This window comes from Camelina sativa, chromosome 18, assembly GCF_030686135.1.
Source record: "Camelina sativa cultivar CO46 ecotype springtype chromosome 18, ASM3068613v1".
Classification (NCBI taxonomy): domain Eukaryota; kingdom Viridiplantae; phylum Streptophyta; class Magnoliopsida; order Brassicales; family Brassicaceae; genus Camelina; species Camelina sativa.
The window spans coordinates 11,734,163-11,748,693 of NC_141897.1; the positions used below are offsets into that span (position 1 = coordinate 11,734,163).

Genomic DNA, 14,531 nt, shown 5'->3' on the forward strand with positions numbered 1-14,531 from the left:
CAAGTGACGGTTCGACAATCGGGTCGAACCGATCGAAGAATAAGCGGTGGTTCGAAGATGGAGTCGAACTGAATGCAGGATGATTGACGGTTCGATCATAGAGTCGGACCGATTGAAAGGTCATCGACGATCCACGTCAATGGACGCGATCAAGGGTTAATCGGTGATTCAATCGCTAGTCGGATAAGATGATCAAAGGATCAACGATACGAGCCGTAGGTTGGATTGATCGGTCGGGTGGTCGAAAAATCGTTCGGAAGTATCGGTCTGGTCTGTGGATGATCGGCTATTCGATTATGGGGTCGGATTTTTCCATCGGACCTGGCTCTGATATCATGACCGACAAGTCGACAGAGTTCAATGGTATGACCGATGGGTAACCTAATGGCACGTCTAGTGCCAAGCTTCAGGAACACAAGTGGTTCGGGAAGTCGATAGCGCAACCAATCACATTGCACCGAAGGGACTATAAGTCCCCATCTCTAATGTGAAAAGTCTGTGGGGTTGGTTGGTTGTCTGACTAAGTCATAAAGAGATGGGTCATGGTAAAGTTACATCCCGCTGTGTATCAGGTTTACGAAGCAAGGCCGCAAGACAAAGCTAAGTAAACGGGTTAAATCAATGGATGTTCGACCGGGAATAGGGCCAAACGGAAGCCGTGATCACGGACATTGGGACGTCCGGGTCGGAGTCTTTCAGAAGAAGGCAACTCTGAGTTACTTCATCCCAACGTTTATGGAATTGACAACGGGAGTGAGGACGCCTCCGGTGGTTGTGACAACAAATATATAAAAAAAAACCCTAAATATTTAAATTATAAAATTTATAAAAATCATTTCTAGTGTTTGTGATATTTTTAGATTAAAAAGGTTTGTAATGGTATTGCAACAAAAAAACTAATTAATGATGAATTTTTGGATTCTGAATTAATATATATATATATATATATATATATATATATATATATTTATGGTGTTAATATATATTTTACTTGATATTTTGTATGTTTGTTCTTGTGCACAATAGTATATTTAAATATTTTGGCAATTTTTACGAAAATAAGTATTTGTTACATAATATATATTGGAAATAAAATAGTCGTCCTATTCTATGTTTTATAATTGGGTGAATTAGGTGAGTAACCAAAATAAAAAAAAAATCATAGAAGAATATAAAAATATAATTAAAAAATTAGGAAAACAGGATGAGGGCAAAGTAAAATTACCAACATAATGTCTTGTGGTAGTGGAGGGCAGTTGAGGTTGTTGGTTAGAGACGGTGGCTGACGGCCGGAGGAGGAGGTCGGCTGCCGGTGGTCACCGGAGAAGGTGACCGGAGGTTGCTGGAGAAGATGGAGGGAGGTTGCCGGAAAAGGAGGCCGGAGGTCGCCGAAAAAAAAGGCTGGAGGTCGTCGGAAAAGGTGGCCGGAGATCACCGGAGTAGGTGGCCGGAGGTCGTTGGAAAAGATGGCTGGAGGTCGCTGGAAAAGGTGGTCGGAGGTCGCCGGAGTAGGTGACTGGAGATTGCCGGGAAAAGTGGAAGGTGGCCGGAGTAGGTTGTTGGTGTAGGTGGTGGCCGGAGGTCGCCAAAAGTTGCCGAAGTAAGTGGCCAGAGGTCGCCGCAGATCACCAGAGGTTGCTGGGGAAGGTGGTTGGAGGGAAGTGGGCGGTGGTGAAGATAGTGGTGGTTGGAAAGGTAAAAAGTGTAATTAATATAGAAAATACAGCAAATATAACTTTCTCATGGTTACAATTGTTACCGAGTGAATTATAATTTTTTTCGTGAGTTAGTTCTCCCAATTCCTCTATATAATTCTACAAAAAAAAAATACTGACAAAATTAATAAAATTCTAACAAGAAAATTTTATTCAACATCAATCATTACAATTTTTACAGAGTTTCTAAAAATTCAATCATTACAATCTTTAAAGAGTTTCTTAAAATTCCTAAAAAACTTTCAAAAGATCTAAAAATCACAAACATGACATGTTGTATCAACTAACAATTGTTATTCAATAGTTGTATAAAATTTTTCATCGCTTTTGTTTAAACTAAACATTTTAGTAAAAAATGACCGGGTCTAAAATTTAAACACAACAACAAATGAGAAAAAAAATGTTAATTGACTAAATCAAGATCCTTTTAGATCGGAATTAAATAAGGAGTAAGCTCAAAGTAGACATGTTTTGTGTGAAACACATCAATGTTCTTGTATAAGTAACCTTTCTTATTAGTTATTTCTTTTTACAATTTAAAGATCATCCATTCATTTTTATCATGGAGGATGGAAAAGACCCTAAACAATGCAACTGTTGTGGACCATGGCCTCCTCTTTCATAATGTGGTTACTAAATTATTTACAATGAAATTCATATCATATATATGATGAGTTCAATAATAAAATAAGAAAATAATGTTTGTGTTTAGTAATAAAATAAGAAAAGAATGGAGGGTTTATATGGTGGAGGGATGTATATGATAGGCTTATCAGTATCTGTGGGTTCCACTCGAGTAGTCACTCGATCGAGTGTTCAATCGTGTGTCTGGTCGAACACACTGTCGAGTGATTTTCCTACTTTATTCTAAGCTGAAACTTGTGACCATTCCTCCCTCTCTTGAACCTCACTGTCCTCAGTGACATCTTTCTCACCAACATAGATAGCCTTAGCTGTGTACTCCCTTGGATTTTGAATACCTTTGCCAGGCAGCTAGTTAGACTTAGGAACTGAAGTTGAAGCTAGACTGTTCTCCATGAACTTTATTTTAGAGTTTAAACTGTGAAACTTGATGTTTAGATCATTGTAGGTGGAATCAAGCCTCTGGTTTATCTCAGCAAACTTCTTTGTTGTCTCCATCTGACCACTAGCTTTTCCAAGTAACAGTTGCTGCATTAGAGCTCTTAAATCTGGTTCCTGGACTTGATTGGTTTGAAACCCTGGTGGGGGACACATTGGAGCCTGGAAACCGTGTTGTTGCTGCTTTGGTATATATGTGTTGTGCTGTTATGGTGGTTGAAGAGTGTAAACCTGATCTTGAAGGTTGGCTACATTTGTGCTTCTGTATGAAAGGTTGTTAGGTTTAAACTGATTGTAGCCTTTGAAACCTCCTTGGTTCTGGACATAGTAAAGCTCAGCAAGCTCATTCTTCCCATCTTGAGCTAGAGTGTCTTCTTCACCAAGAAAATGTATATTCTTCTGTTGGCTTAGCAGTATCCTTTCCAACTTCTCATGAACAACCTTCAAATCCATCATATACTTCTCAACTGGACCAGAATCAGCAAACTTCACAGTCCTATCATAGTCTTTATTGTAGTTCGCATAAGACTGACCCAAGTTCTTAACTAGTTCCCAACCCTCATCTACATTTTTGTTGAGGAAATTACCATTGGAAGCTGTATCTAACAACATTCTGATCTTGGGCAATACTCCTCTGTAGAGAGTGCTAAGTACTGACATTGTTGAATCCATGGTGTGGACATTGTGTTTGATAGCCCTTGAACCTCTCCTAAGCCTCACAAAAGGTCTCATTGTTCTTTTGTGCAAAACCTGAGATCTCATTCCTCAATCTTGCAGTTTTGGCATTAGAGAAGAATTTGGCCAGAAAAACTTTCTTATAGTCATCCCATGTAGTAATAGCACCAGTTGGAAGTGTTTTCTCCCATAGATGATCCTTGTCTCCAAAATAGAATGGAAACAACCTGAGCTTTAAGCCATCTTTACTTACACCATTGATCTTTGTTAGACCACAAAGTCTGTCAAACTCATCTAGATAATTTAAGGGATCTGCCATAGGTAGACCATGAAAATTGTTAGCTTGAATCATGGTAATGAGACCAGTCTTGATCTCAAAGTTGTTGTTGGCCACAGCTGGTGAAACTATCTCTGCTCTCTGATTGTTAGTGTTAGGAGCATCTCCAGCTCCTATGTGCCTTGGTCTTTGATTCTGAATGTTTTGTGGATCCATAAGTAAATGCTCCTCTTGTTCTTGAAGTATTCTTGTCTTTTGTTGCCTCAGGTCCCTTGGCAAATGGTTGATGTGATCAATATACTTCTAGAGGTTGTGGTTTCCCTTGGATCTAGTTTGCATGAACCGACTCGATCACATGCACGAATGGCCACACGGTCGAGCACAGGCTCGAGAAACTGGTCGATTGACTGAGACGAGGAAACAACCAGGTTTTGGGTGGGTGCTCGATCACAGGCTCGATCATGCAGACGATCGAGTGCTTGCTCGATGATTAAACAGGCATTAAAGATCCAGATCATTAGATGTCAAAAACCACCATAGACAACTAATCTCTTAGGCTAGACACAATAATCTCCAGTATTAGTCCTATCTAACAACCTAAACATTGGTATGATGCAAGAAAGCTTAAGATCTGTTCTTAACTTCTCAGAACAAGAACAGTTTAGAGGACACCTAATCTGGAAGAGATCTATAAACAAACAAGCTTGATTAGTCTAAATAACCATAACCCCTAAACCAGCCTAATCCATCTCTAGAACCCTAGCTCACTACTCAGATGAACAGATCATGATGATGAAAACTCAAACCCAGAAAATGATGAAACCAACATAATGAGATAAATAAGAGAGAGATCTGCAACTTAATAAAAGGTATCAAACTCAGATTCTCAACACATAAAAAGTTATAGAGTTTACAAACCGAGAAAATCTAGAAAAAACAAAGAACAAAAGCAGATAATGATGCTAAAAATAATACAAGCCCAAAAGGGGTAAAAACTAGGTTTGAGGTGACACCCAAAAATGATAATCTATAAATATAATAATTTTTTTTATAAATTATGAATAAATAATAAAAACTGCCATATAGATAATACCATATCTTTGTGTTCTTAGTTTTAAAAGGTGTGTCGATCGACACTGGGCTGGTGTTGGTCGACACTGAGCTAGTGTCGGTCGACACTGGGCTGGTGTCGGTCGACACTGGGCTGGTGTCGATCGACACCTCCTTTCCAGCGAACGGATGATACTTGTTTCCCTGGTTTATGTGTTTGTTTGGTGATTGTTTGACAGTGAAATCTCAGTTGCTTGTGTGTATAGCCGAGTAGACGGGAGGATTGCCTCACTGAGTGTTTATAAATACTCATGCATCTCAATTTGTGTTTGTGGTGAAGGTAAAAGCAAAGTGTGATCGTGGAATCAAGGCAATGAAGAGGCAGAGATGTTCTAGTGGCTTGATTGGTTGTTGTCTGGCTTCTGTTAGGTTGCTAGAGTTGAGTCAGTAAGACAATGCTAGGTTTCTGATTTGTTGTTTTATGTTACTGTTGGATTGTTTAATACTGCTACTGAATTATTGGTTATTGGATATTCATATATGTTGGTTATTTCCGCTGTTTGTTTTGGTTGTGGGTAGGTGAATAGTGGATATGAGACCACTAATTTAGTTATTATTAGTATTATTATTATTATTATTATTATTATTATTATTATTATTATTATTATTATTAGTATTATTATTATTATTATTATTCTTATTATTATTATTATTATTATTATTGTTGTTGTTATTATTATTATTATTATTATTATTATTATTATTATTATTATTATTATTATTATTATTATTATTATTATTATTATTATTATTATTCTTATTATTATTATTATTATTATTATTATTATTATTATTATTATTATTATTATTATTATTGTTGTGAACAAAAAAAACGGCTCAAGTAGTTTCTGTTTGGTACCAGAGCACTTACGGTTCTAGGAAACTTGGGTTTCGGTTGTTGATGTTGTGGATTTGCATGTTGTGATTTATTATGTGAGTTAGTCAATTGTGTGTGGCATGGAGTCCTAAAACATTCTTTTCAAGCCTTCAATGAGATTTCACGGTATGTTATGTTTCTTTGTGTGGTTTTGGATTGTTTTATGTTTGTTAGTCTCTGTTCTTGGAAGTGCAGTGGTTAAAGGTGTTTGAATTGTTGGTCGTGGACGTGCGCGTGGTCGTGGCTTTGGTCAGACTGGTTCCCGAGGCAAGCGAGCAGAGGGTCGCAAACGTATTAGGTGAGTGTGCTGGTGTGGGGTTGCAGCAAGTGGAGCCTAGGGTCGAGATGATCGATTGGCAGATCTGTTGTTGTGTTGTTGGAGCGGTTACCGAGAGGGGTACCAATGCAAGCTCCAATTGTGCCGCATGTGGCGGGATGCAGCCGAAGGCTGCGGATGTCGAGGAGTTTCTATCTTATGTTAGGAGGATGGAGCAGTTGTAGATGACCGGTACGAGATTCTTCTCGAGAGGTATCGAGCCTAGAGAGGTGGATAGGTGGGCATATGTTGTTGGAGTAGATATTTCTCTGTTTGGTGGATAATCTAGTTGGATATTAGAAGTTGAGTGGGCAGGTGTAACATTGAAATGTTATACTCGGACCACATGAGGTACTTTTGGTCGGGAGATGTTTATAGTCGTGAAAGATTGTTGCTCCTAAGGGGATGGTGATTCCTCTGAATACCGATAGCTCAAGGGTTTGGGGGCTCCAAGAGTGGCAGAGGGGATGATGTTCCCCTGAGGGGATGAGTAGTTCTCTTGATACCTAGATCTTGAGGATTGTGTGGTCCAAGAGTGAGCCGGTATAAATCAAACACGCTGGTCTGAGATTGAGATCGGTATGGCTCGAAGGTTGCGACCTAAGGGTGGAGGAGTTGGGAGCAAGCAATGCCTATGACATGAGTATAAACATAACGATGGAGTGCAGACCTCGAGAGTTAATGGTGGTAATCTTGGATTTCAGTTGTGTTGGCCGGTGGGCCAAGGTGTAATGACCAGTGTGGTCATGAATGTGTGGCTGATGCGCTATGATTGTGGGTCGGTGGTGCTGGAATCTCGAGAAGGGGACTTGCTGCAGATATGAGCCAGATATGGTTGCCAGGTATATAAGTTCACAAGAAGCCTTTATGGCAGGATAAACTAATTGTTACGATGATGTTGGTTGAAGTTCATTAGAGATGTACAAGGTTGCTAGATTCAAGGTTTTGATAAGCTTGTTGGGGGAAATAAGTCAAGTGGTTTAAGTTGGCGGCTTGCATATTGTTTGATGCGGTGAATCAAAATATGCGAACGTATGGTAATTGTTTGTTTGATTAAGCTCATATTGATGATTCATTGTGGATAATTGCTAAGCGGAAAAGCTATGTCGGAATAAGCTATCTTGTGGAAGTTTTCCTTAGAGGCAAGTTACTAGAGGTTCTTGAACGGGCAAGAGAGGTTGATATTCGGGTGGTGGTGAGTTGATATCTGCATACTTGATTTTTAGTCTAGTAGAGCTGAGGAAGTAACAGAGGATTTGTTGAACAAGGGATTCATTCGTCTGATCACTTTACCGTGGGGAGCGTCGGTATTGTTCGTCAAGTAGAAGGAAGAGGTATTGATTTATGAGTTTGTGGCGATACCTTTCAGGTTGACTAACGCGCAAACAACGTTTATGAGATTGATTAAAAGCGTGTTTCAGGAGTTTTCTGGACTTGGCTGTCATCATTTTCATCGACGATATCCTGGTTTATTCCAAGAGTCTGGGGGAGCATGGAGTGCATTTAAAAGCAAAAGTTGTTTACTAAGTTGAGCAAGTGTAGTTTATGGCAGCGAGAGATGGGTTTTCTAGGACACATTGTGTCTGGAAAGGGGGGTTTCGGTAGATCCAGAGAAGTTTTAAGCTATCCAAGTTTGGCGTAGACCGCATAATTCTACGGAGTTCAGGAGTTTTCTTGGGTTGGCAGGTTATTACAGGAGATTTGTGCAGGGCTTTGCGAGTAAGGCGCTACCAATGACTAAGTTGACAGGGAAGGAGGTTCCTTTTGTTTGGTCCTAGGAGTGTGAAAAGGGTTTTGCAAGCCTGAAGCAGATACCTACTACTACGCCAGTGTTGGCATTGCGAAAGCAGGGAGAGCCCTATGTAGTTTTTACATATGCATCCAGAGTTGGTTTGGGGTGTGTGTTGATGCAACATGGGAAGGTGACTGTCTATGCTTCAAGACTGTTGCGGAAGCATGAGGACAATTATCCTACTCATGATTTAGAGATAGCCGTTTACTAGAGAGAGAGAGAGAGCACAAAAGGAGAAAAGAAACACTTGAGTGTTCTTGAGATTTTTGGGGTTTTCCTAACTTGTTTTGTGAGATCTGTTGTTGTGGAAGGGAGTGTTGTTGCTGGAGACCAAAGAGAAGCTTTCTAAGGAGTGGTTTCAGCATTTTTGGGGTCAGATCTTCCTGCAAAAAGAGGTGAGTGCATGACCATGACTGATCTAAGCCTAAGATTTCCTTTGTCTTGCTTGTTTTGTGTTGTTTGTGTTTTTTTTTTGCTTGTTATGGTTGTTATAGGTTTCCTACGAGTTTATGTGCCATTTGGTCGAGTTTGGGACGGACTGGAGGTGAAGAGAAGCGAGATTTGACTCTTGGTTTCGAGCAGATCGCGTCTGTGGAGTCAGTGCCGATCGACACCAAGTGGGTGTTGGTCGACAACAATAGCCTGTGTCAGAAGACACTAGGCTGATGTCGGTCCACACCTCCCTTCCAGCGAACATATGATAATTGTTTCCCTGGTTTGTGTGTTTGTTTGTTGATTGTTTGACATTGTAATCTCAGTTGCTTGTGTGTATAGCTCAGTAGATGGGGAGATTTCCTCACAGAAGTGTTTATAAAATACTCATGCATCTCAATTTGTGTTTGTAGTGCAGGTAAAAGCAAAGTGTGAACGTGGAATCCAGGCAATGAAGAGTAGGATGTTCTAGTGGCTCGATTGGTTGTTGTATGGCTTCTGTTAGATTGTTAGAGTTGAGTCAGTAGGACATTGCTAGGTTCCTGATTTGTTGTTTTATGTTACTGTTGGATTGTTTAATACTGCTATTGAATTATTGGTTATTAAATATCAGTATACGTTGGTTATTTTCTGCTGTTTGTTTTGGTTGTGGTTAAGTGGTTAGTGGGTATATGACCACTAGTTTAATTATTATTATTATTATTATTATTATTATTATTATTATTATTATTATTATTATTATTATTATTATTATTATTATTATTATTATTATTATTATTATTATTATTATTATTATTATTATTATTATTATTATTATTATTATTATTATTATTATTATTATTATTATTATTATTATTATTATTATTATTATTATTATTATGTTAAGGTCCCAATCAGAAGCTTAAAGAACAATCAACACAAGAATTCTCAATAATCAAATTTTATCCCTCTCTCTTTGGTTCTCTTCCAAATATATAGAAAAAATCCTAAGAACGATAATGTTAAAATATATAAAACTTCCAAAATAAAACTGAAAATAAAAGGAATAAAACCAAAACTATAGAATCGACTCAAGCCGTCTATTCCTTGTAACGTGGATTTGGCCGTCTCACACAAACAGGCCTAGCCTCTCGATTCAGCCCATCAATACCCTTCCCTCGAACAACAACCTTGTCCTCAAGGTTCGTAACAAACTCCGGAAAACTTTCCGTGATTTGCTTCTCGTCTTCCCATGTAGCATCTTCATCAGTAAGCCCTTTCCATTTGATCAGCAATTCATATCGTGTCTTATTACTAGCTGAAACTTGTCTCCTCTGAATCGCTATCTCGGGTTGTAAATGCAAGTACCCATTCTCTCTTAATGGCGGAAGTTCAACAGTAGTTGGCGTTTTCGAACCTACATATGGTTGTAACAACGAGACATGGAACACCGGGTGAATACGAGACCCTTGCGGTAAAGCAAGGCGATACGCGACCTCCCCGACTTTAGATTCTACCTGAAACAGGCCAAAGTATTTGTGAGCTAACTTCTGCGAAGTGCGCCGTAGCACGGAACGTTGCCGATAGGGTTGGAGTCGAAGATACACCCAACTGCCGCACTCTAGATTAATATCCCGCCTAGCATCAGATAATTGTTTAGTCCAATTGTTAGCACACTAGAGATGTTGCTTAAGCTCATCTAACAACTCATCTCGGTTTGCTAGTTGTTCATCAACCTCAACAAGTGTGGAAGAGTCCATTTGTATGATGGAATTGCTGGTGGCTCTCTCACGTACAAGGCTTGTAACGGAGTCATTCCCGTAGAGGAGTGGTAGGTTGTGTTATACCAAAATTCAACCCAAGGCAACAACGAACTCCATTGCTTTGGTCGGTTTTGTACAAAACATCGTAGAAACTGTTCAATGCATCGATTAACAACTTCCGTCTGCCATCCGACTGTGGAGGATAGGCCGAAGACATACATAGTTGAGTTCCTGCTAATTTCCAAAATTCTCACCAAAACAAACTCACAAAAATAGGGTCGTGATCACTTACTATCGACCGTGGCATTCCATGTAGTTTGACAATGTTATCCACAAATTTATTAGCCACCATATTTGCCGTGTACGGATGCGATAAGGGCACTAAGTGAGCTGACTTTGATAACCGATCCACAACCACCATAATAGTGGTGTTTCCATCTGATCGCGGTAACCCCTCGATAAAGTCCATCGATACATCCTCCCAAATCCGGTTCAGAAGAAGACTTAGCTCGCTGACATACATCACACCCAACAACATACTCTTTAACTATTCGATGCATGGAGGGCCAGTAAAATCGTCTTGCCAACCGCCTATAAGTCGTAAGAACTCCAGAATGACCACCTACAGGCGTATCATGGTGCTCTTTTAAAAGTTGTGTAATCATGAGAGAAGATGGTGGTATTACCAATCCGTTGCCAATTTACCAATCCGTTGCATATACCTGCTCTCCTTAGACTCTGCACGTATATCATCCCATAGCGTGGTGTGTTGGACAAAAACTGCATTAAGGATTGGACTTCCGGTGACACGGGATAAGGCGTCCGTTGCTGTCTTAGTGCAGCCTGGTTTGTAGGTGATCTCATAATCATAACCCACTAGTTTTCCTATCCACTTTTGTTGTTCTGGTGTTAAGATGCGTTGTTCTAGAAGATAGCGCAAACTACTTTGATTTGTCTGAATGAGAAATCGTCTCCCTAACAAATAAGGTCTCCACGTACGAACTGCAATTACAATTGCTAGCATATCTCGGGCATATGTCGACCATGACCTCTTTGTAACTCCTAATGATCTACTCATATAGGCAATTGGACACTCATCTTGTGACAACACTGCTCCAATTCCATCTCCAGAGGCATCTGTTTGAATGACAAAAAGTCGGTTGAAGTCAGGCAATGCTAACGTTGGTGTGGTCGTAAGGGCTGTCTTCAAGGCGTTGAAAGCCGTTTCCGCCTCTGCACTCCACATAAATCCCCCCCTATGCAGTAGGTTTGTTAATGGTCTGGCAATAACCCCATAATCCTTGACAAATTTGCGGTAATATCCGGTTAATCCTAGAAATCCACGAAGTTCAGTGACCGTTGTAGGAACCGGCCAATCTATCATTGCTTGGATCTTGGTTTGGTCTACCTTGACCTCTTTTCCTGAAATGATGTGTCCCAAATACTCTAATTCGATCTGTCCAAACTCACACTTTTTAAGCTTAATTGCTAGTTGGTGTTGTCGTAATATCGAGAAAACCTTTTCAAGATGACCAAGATGCTCCTCCCAACTTGAACTATAAACGAGAATGTCATCAAAGAAGACAAGGACGAATTGTCGTAGAATTAGACGGAAAATGTCGTTCATAAGAGCCTGAAACATAGAAGGTGTGTTACACAAGCCGAACAACATTACCAAATACTCATAATGCCCATTATGCGTCCAAAAAGCTGTCTTTGCAATATCCTCATGATGCATTCTCACTTTATGGTACCCTGCGGTTAAGTCCAACTTAGTAAAATAAACGGCTCCGTGTAGCTCATCTAGCATATCATCCACCGTAGGAATTAGAAATCGATCCTTAATCGTTATGGAATTCAACGCTCTATAATCAGTACAGAACCTCCATGTACCATCTTTCTTTTTCACTAGCAAAACCGGTGATGAGAAAGGGCTCGAGCTTGTAGGAATGATCCCTACTTTTAACATCTCATTGACTTGCCTTTCAATTTTGTCCTTCTGAAAATGAGCATACCTATATGGTCGTATGTTTACCGGAACTGTCCCTTCTCTCAACGGAATATGGTGCTCAATCGACCGAGGTGGAGGTAACTTTGTTGGTATTTCGAACAGGTCATCACACTCTTGTAGCAATGGTCATATATCGTTAGAAATAGCAAGCGACTTCTCCGTTTCTTGGTTAACTTGGATCGCAAACATAGCTTGCCCTTGATGAGATTCCTTCTCCACCTTTTGTAACTCTGCGGCTTGGAAGTGTGGCTGCAACCCCACAAGTTTATGTTTTCCACCTTCCCACGTGAACTCCATAGTTTGTGCCTTCCAATCACACACAATGGGACCTAAACTTCCTAGCCATTGCACTCCCAACACAACATCCAGCCCCGCCAAAGGTAGCGCATACAACTTCGTTGTGAATTTGACCTCTCCTACCAATACGTTCACCCCCTCAATCTTCCCGTGACATTGTAATGGCTTTCCGTCGGCAACCTTCACCGTAAAAGGTTTTATGGGCGTCATCTTAAGCTTCAATTCACGAACAGATTTTTCACTCACAAAATTGTGTGTAGACCCACTATCAACTAGTTTTGTCAAAGAGCGTCTTCCGATCCTTGTTCTAAGTCAAATAGTTTGTGGTGCACTCCATCCCGTTAATGCATAAACAGAGATTTCAGGTGTCTCTTCACTTGTTCCCTCTCCATCACCCTCCTCTTCCTCATCGTTTTCACCCTCCATGATGAATAAGTGAGGTTGCTTGCACTTGTGTCCCGGTATAAATTTCTCATCACAACTAAAACACAATCCCAAACTTCTCTTCCTCTTAAGCTCATCCCAACTCAACCTTCGTGGAGTTTGCGAAACAGCCTCCTTTAGTGGTGCTTCGGGCTCCTTATACTGACTTGTTCGATTAGTTGGCATTGGTGTGAAAGATTTTTGCATCGGTGTTTTGTAACTTGTCTTCCTTCGTTGGCGTTGAACTTGTTCATCCTTCATTCTTGCCAAGTTTAAAACTTCTTTTAACGTCTTAGGCCTAAACATTCTCACACTATCTGCGATAGTAGGGTCAAGTCCCCCCACATACGTTCCGATTAACGCCTTCTATGTCCACCCTTCGACTTTATTTTGCAGTCGCTCAAATTCTCTTTGATATTCATGTACAGTTCCCGTTTGTTGGATTTTTGACAAGGCTTCATCGAAATCTTCCCCTTCAGCAGGTCCAAAACGTACCCATAGTTCCTGCTCAAAAACTTGCCAATTTATGGTGACCGCATCCTCATGCAACGCCTTAGCCGTCGCTTGCCACCATTCATTAGCCTCATCTTCTAGATGATATGAAGCAAACCCGACCTTCTGCTCTCCTGGAGTGTTGTTGTAGTCAAAATATTGTTTGACTTTGCTTAACCAAGCTGTTGGGTCACCTCCGTTGAAACGTGGAAATTCTAATTTCACGACTCTCCTGTCGGCGAACGGGTTCATGACGTCTCCGCGATTAACAGCTTGAAGTTGTTGGTCACGCCCACCACTCCTCTTGGTTGGTCGTGTGGTGCTACCATCTTCTTCATGTTTAGTCGTCAACACCTCCGTCAGCCTAGTAATTGGAGCCTCCATCATCTCAAACTTCCCATCAAACCCTTGGTTCATCTGCTGCACTTCCTCCTTCAGTTCAACAAAGTTGGATTCGAGATCTTCAATCCTTTCTTTGTTGCTCATGCTTGATACCATAGTGGTCCGATTCAAGCAAGATACAAGCTCTGATACCAATTGTTAAAGTCCCAATCAGAAGCTTAAAGAACAATCAACACAAGAATTCTCAATAATCAAATCTTATTCCTCTCTCTTTGGTTCTCTTCCAAATATATAGAAAAAATCCTAAGAATGATAATGTTAAAATATATAAAACTTCCAAAATAAAACTGAAAATAAAAGGAATAAAACCAAAACTATAGAATCGACTCAAGCCGTCTATTCCTTGTAACGTGGATTTGGCCGTCTCACACAAACAGGCCTAGCCTCTCGATTCAGCCCATCATATTATTATTATTATAAAAAAACGGGTCCGGTCGTTTTAATGGTATCATGTTGTTTGGTCTTCTAAGAAGCAAAAATCTGTTTTTGTGTCTTCTAGAGAGGCAGAATATCGGGCTGTTGCTGTCACAGAGCTCTGTTGGGTTGTGTCTTTATTACGGGAGCTAGGCTTCAAGTTTGTAACGCAGTCTGTCATATATTGTGACAATGTAGGAGCAATGTATATTGCTGGTAATCCTGTGTTTCATTTCTAAATGAAATATGTGGCTTTAGATTATCATTTTGTTCGCGAATTGGTCCAATTGTTTCGAGTCTCTGGTGTGTTTACCAAGGATCAGTTGGCAGATGCATTAACAAAGCCGGTCTCTCGTTCTCTTCTTTTTAGTTAATTTGTCCAAAATTGGTCTCTTTTCTCGTCGTCTATCTTGAGGGGACGTATAGAAATAATATTGTATCTCTATGATCTTAGTTATAATTAGAGAATATCATCT

The 14,531-nt window shown here is 40.1% G+C and overlaps 1 non-coding gene across 1 annotated transcript; it reads left to right on the plus strand.

Moving 5' to 3' along the window:
• The first annotated feature begins 3,460 nt into the window (after positions 1 to 3,460).
• LOC147922779 (small nucleolar RNA R71) lies at positions 3,461 to 3,567 on the plus strand. The gene has a single exon (XR_015589872.1). It is a non-coding gene; the product is annotated as a small nucleolar RNA R71 (small nucleolar RNA).
• The last annotated feature ends 10,964 nt before the right edge of the window (positions 3,568 to 14,531 follow it).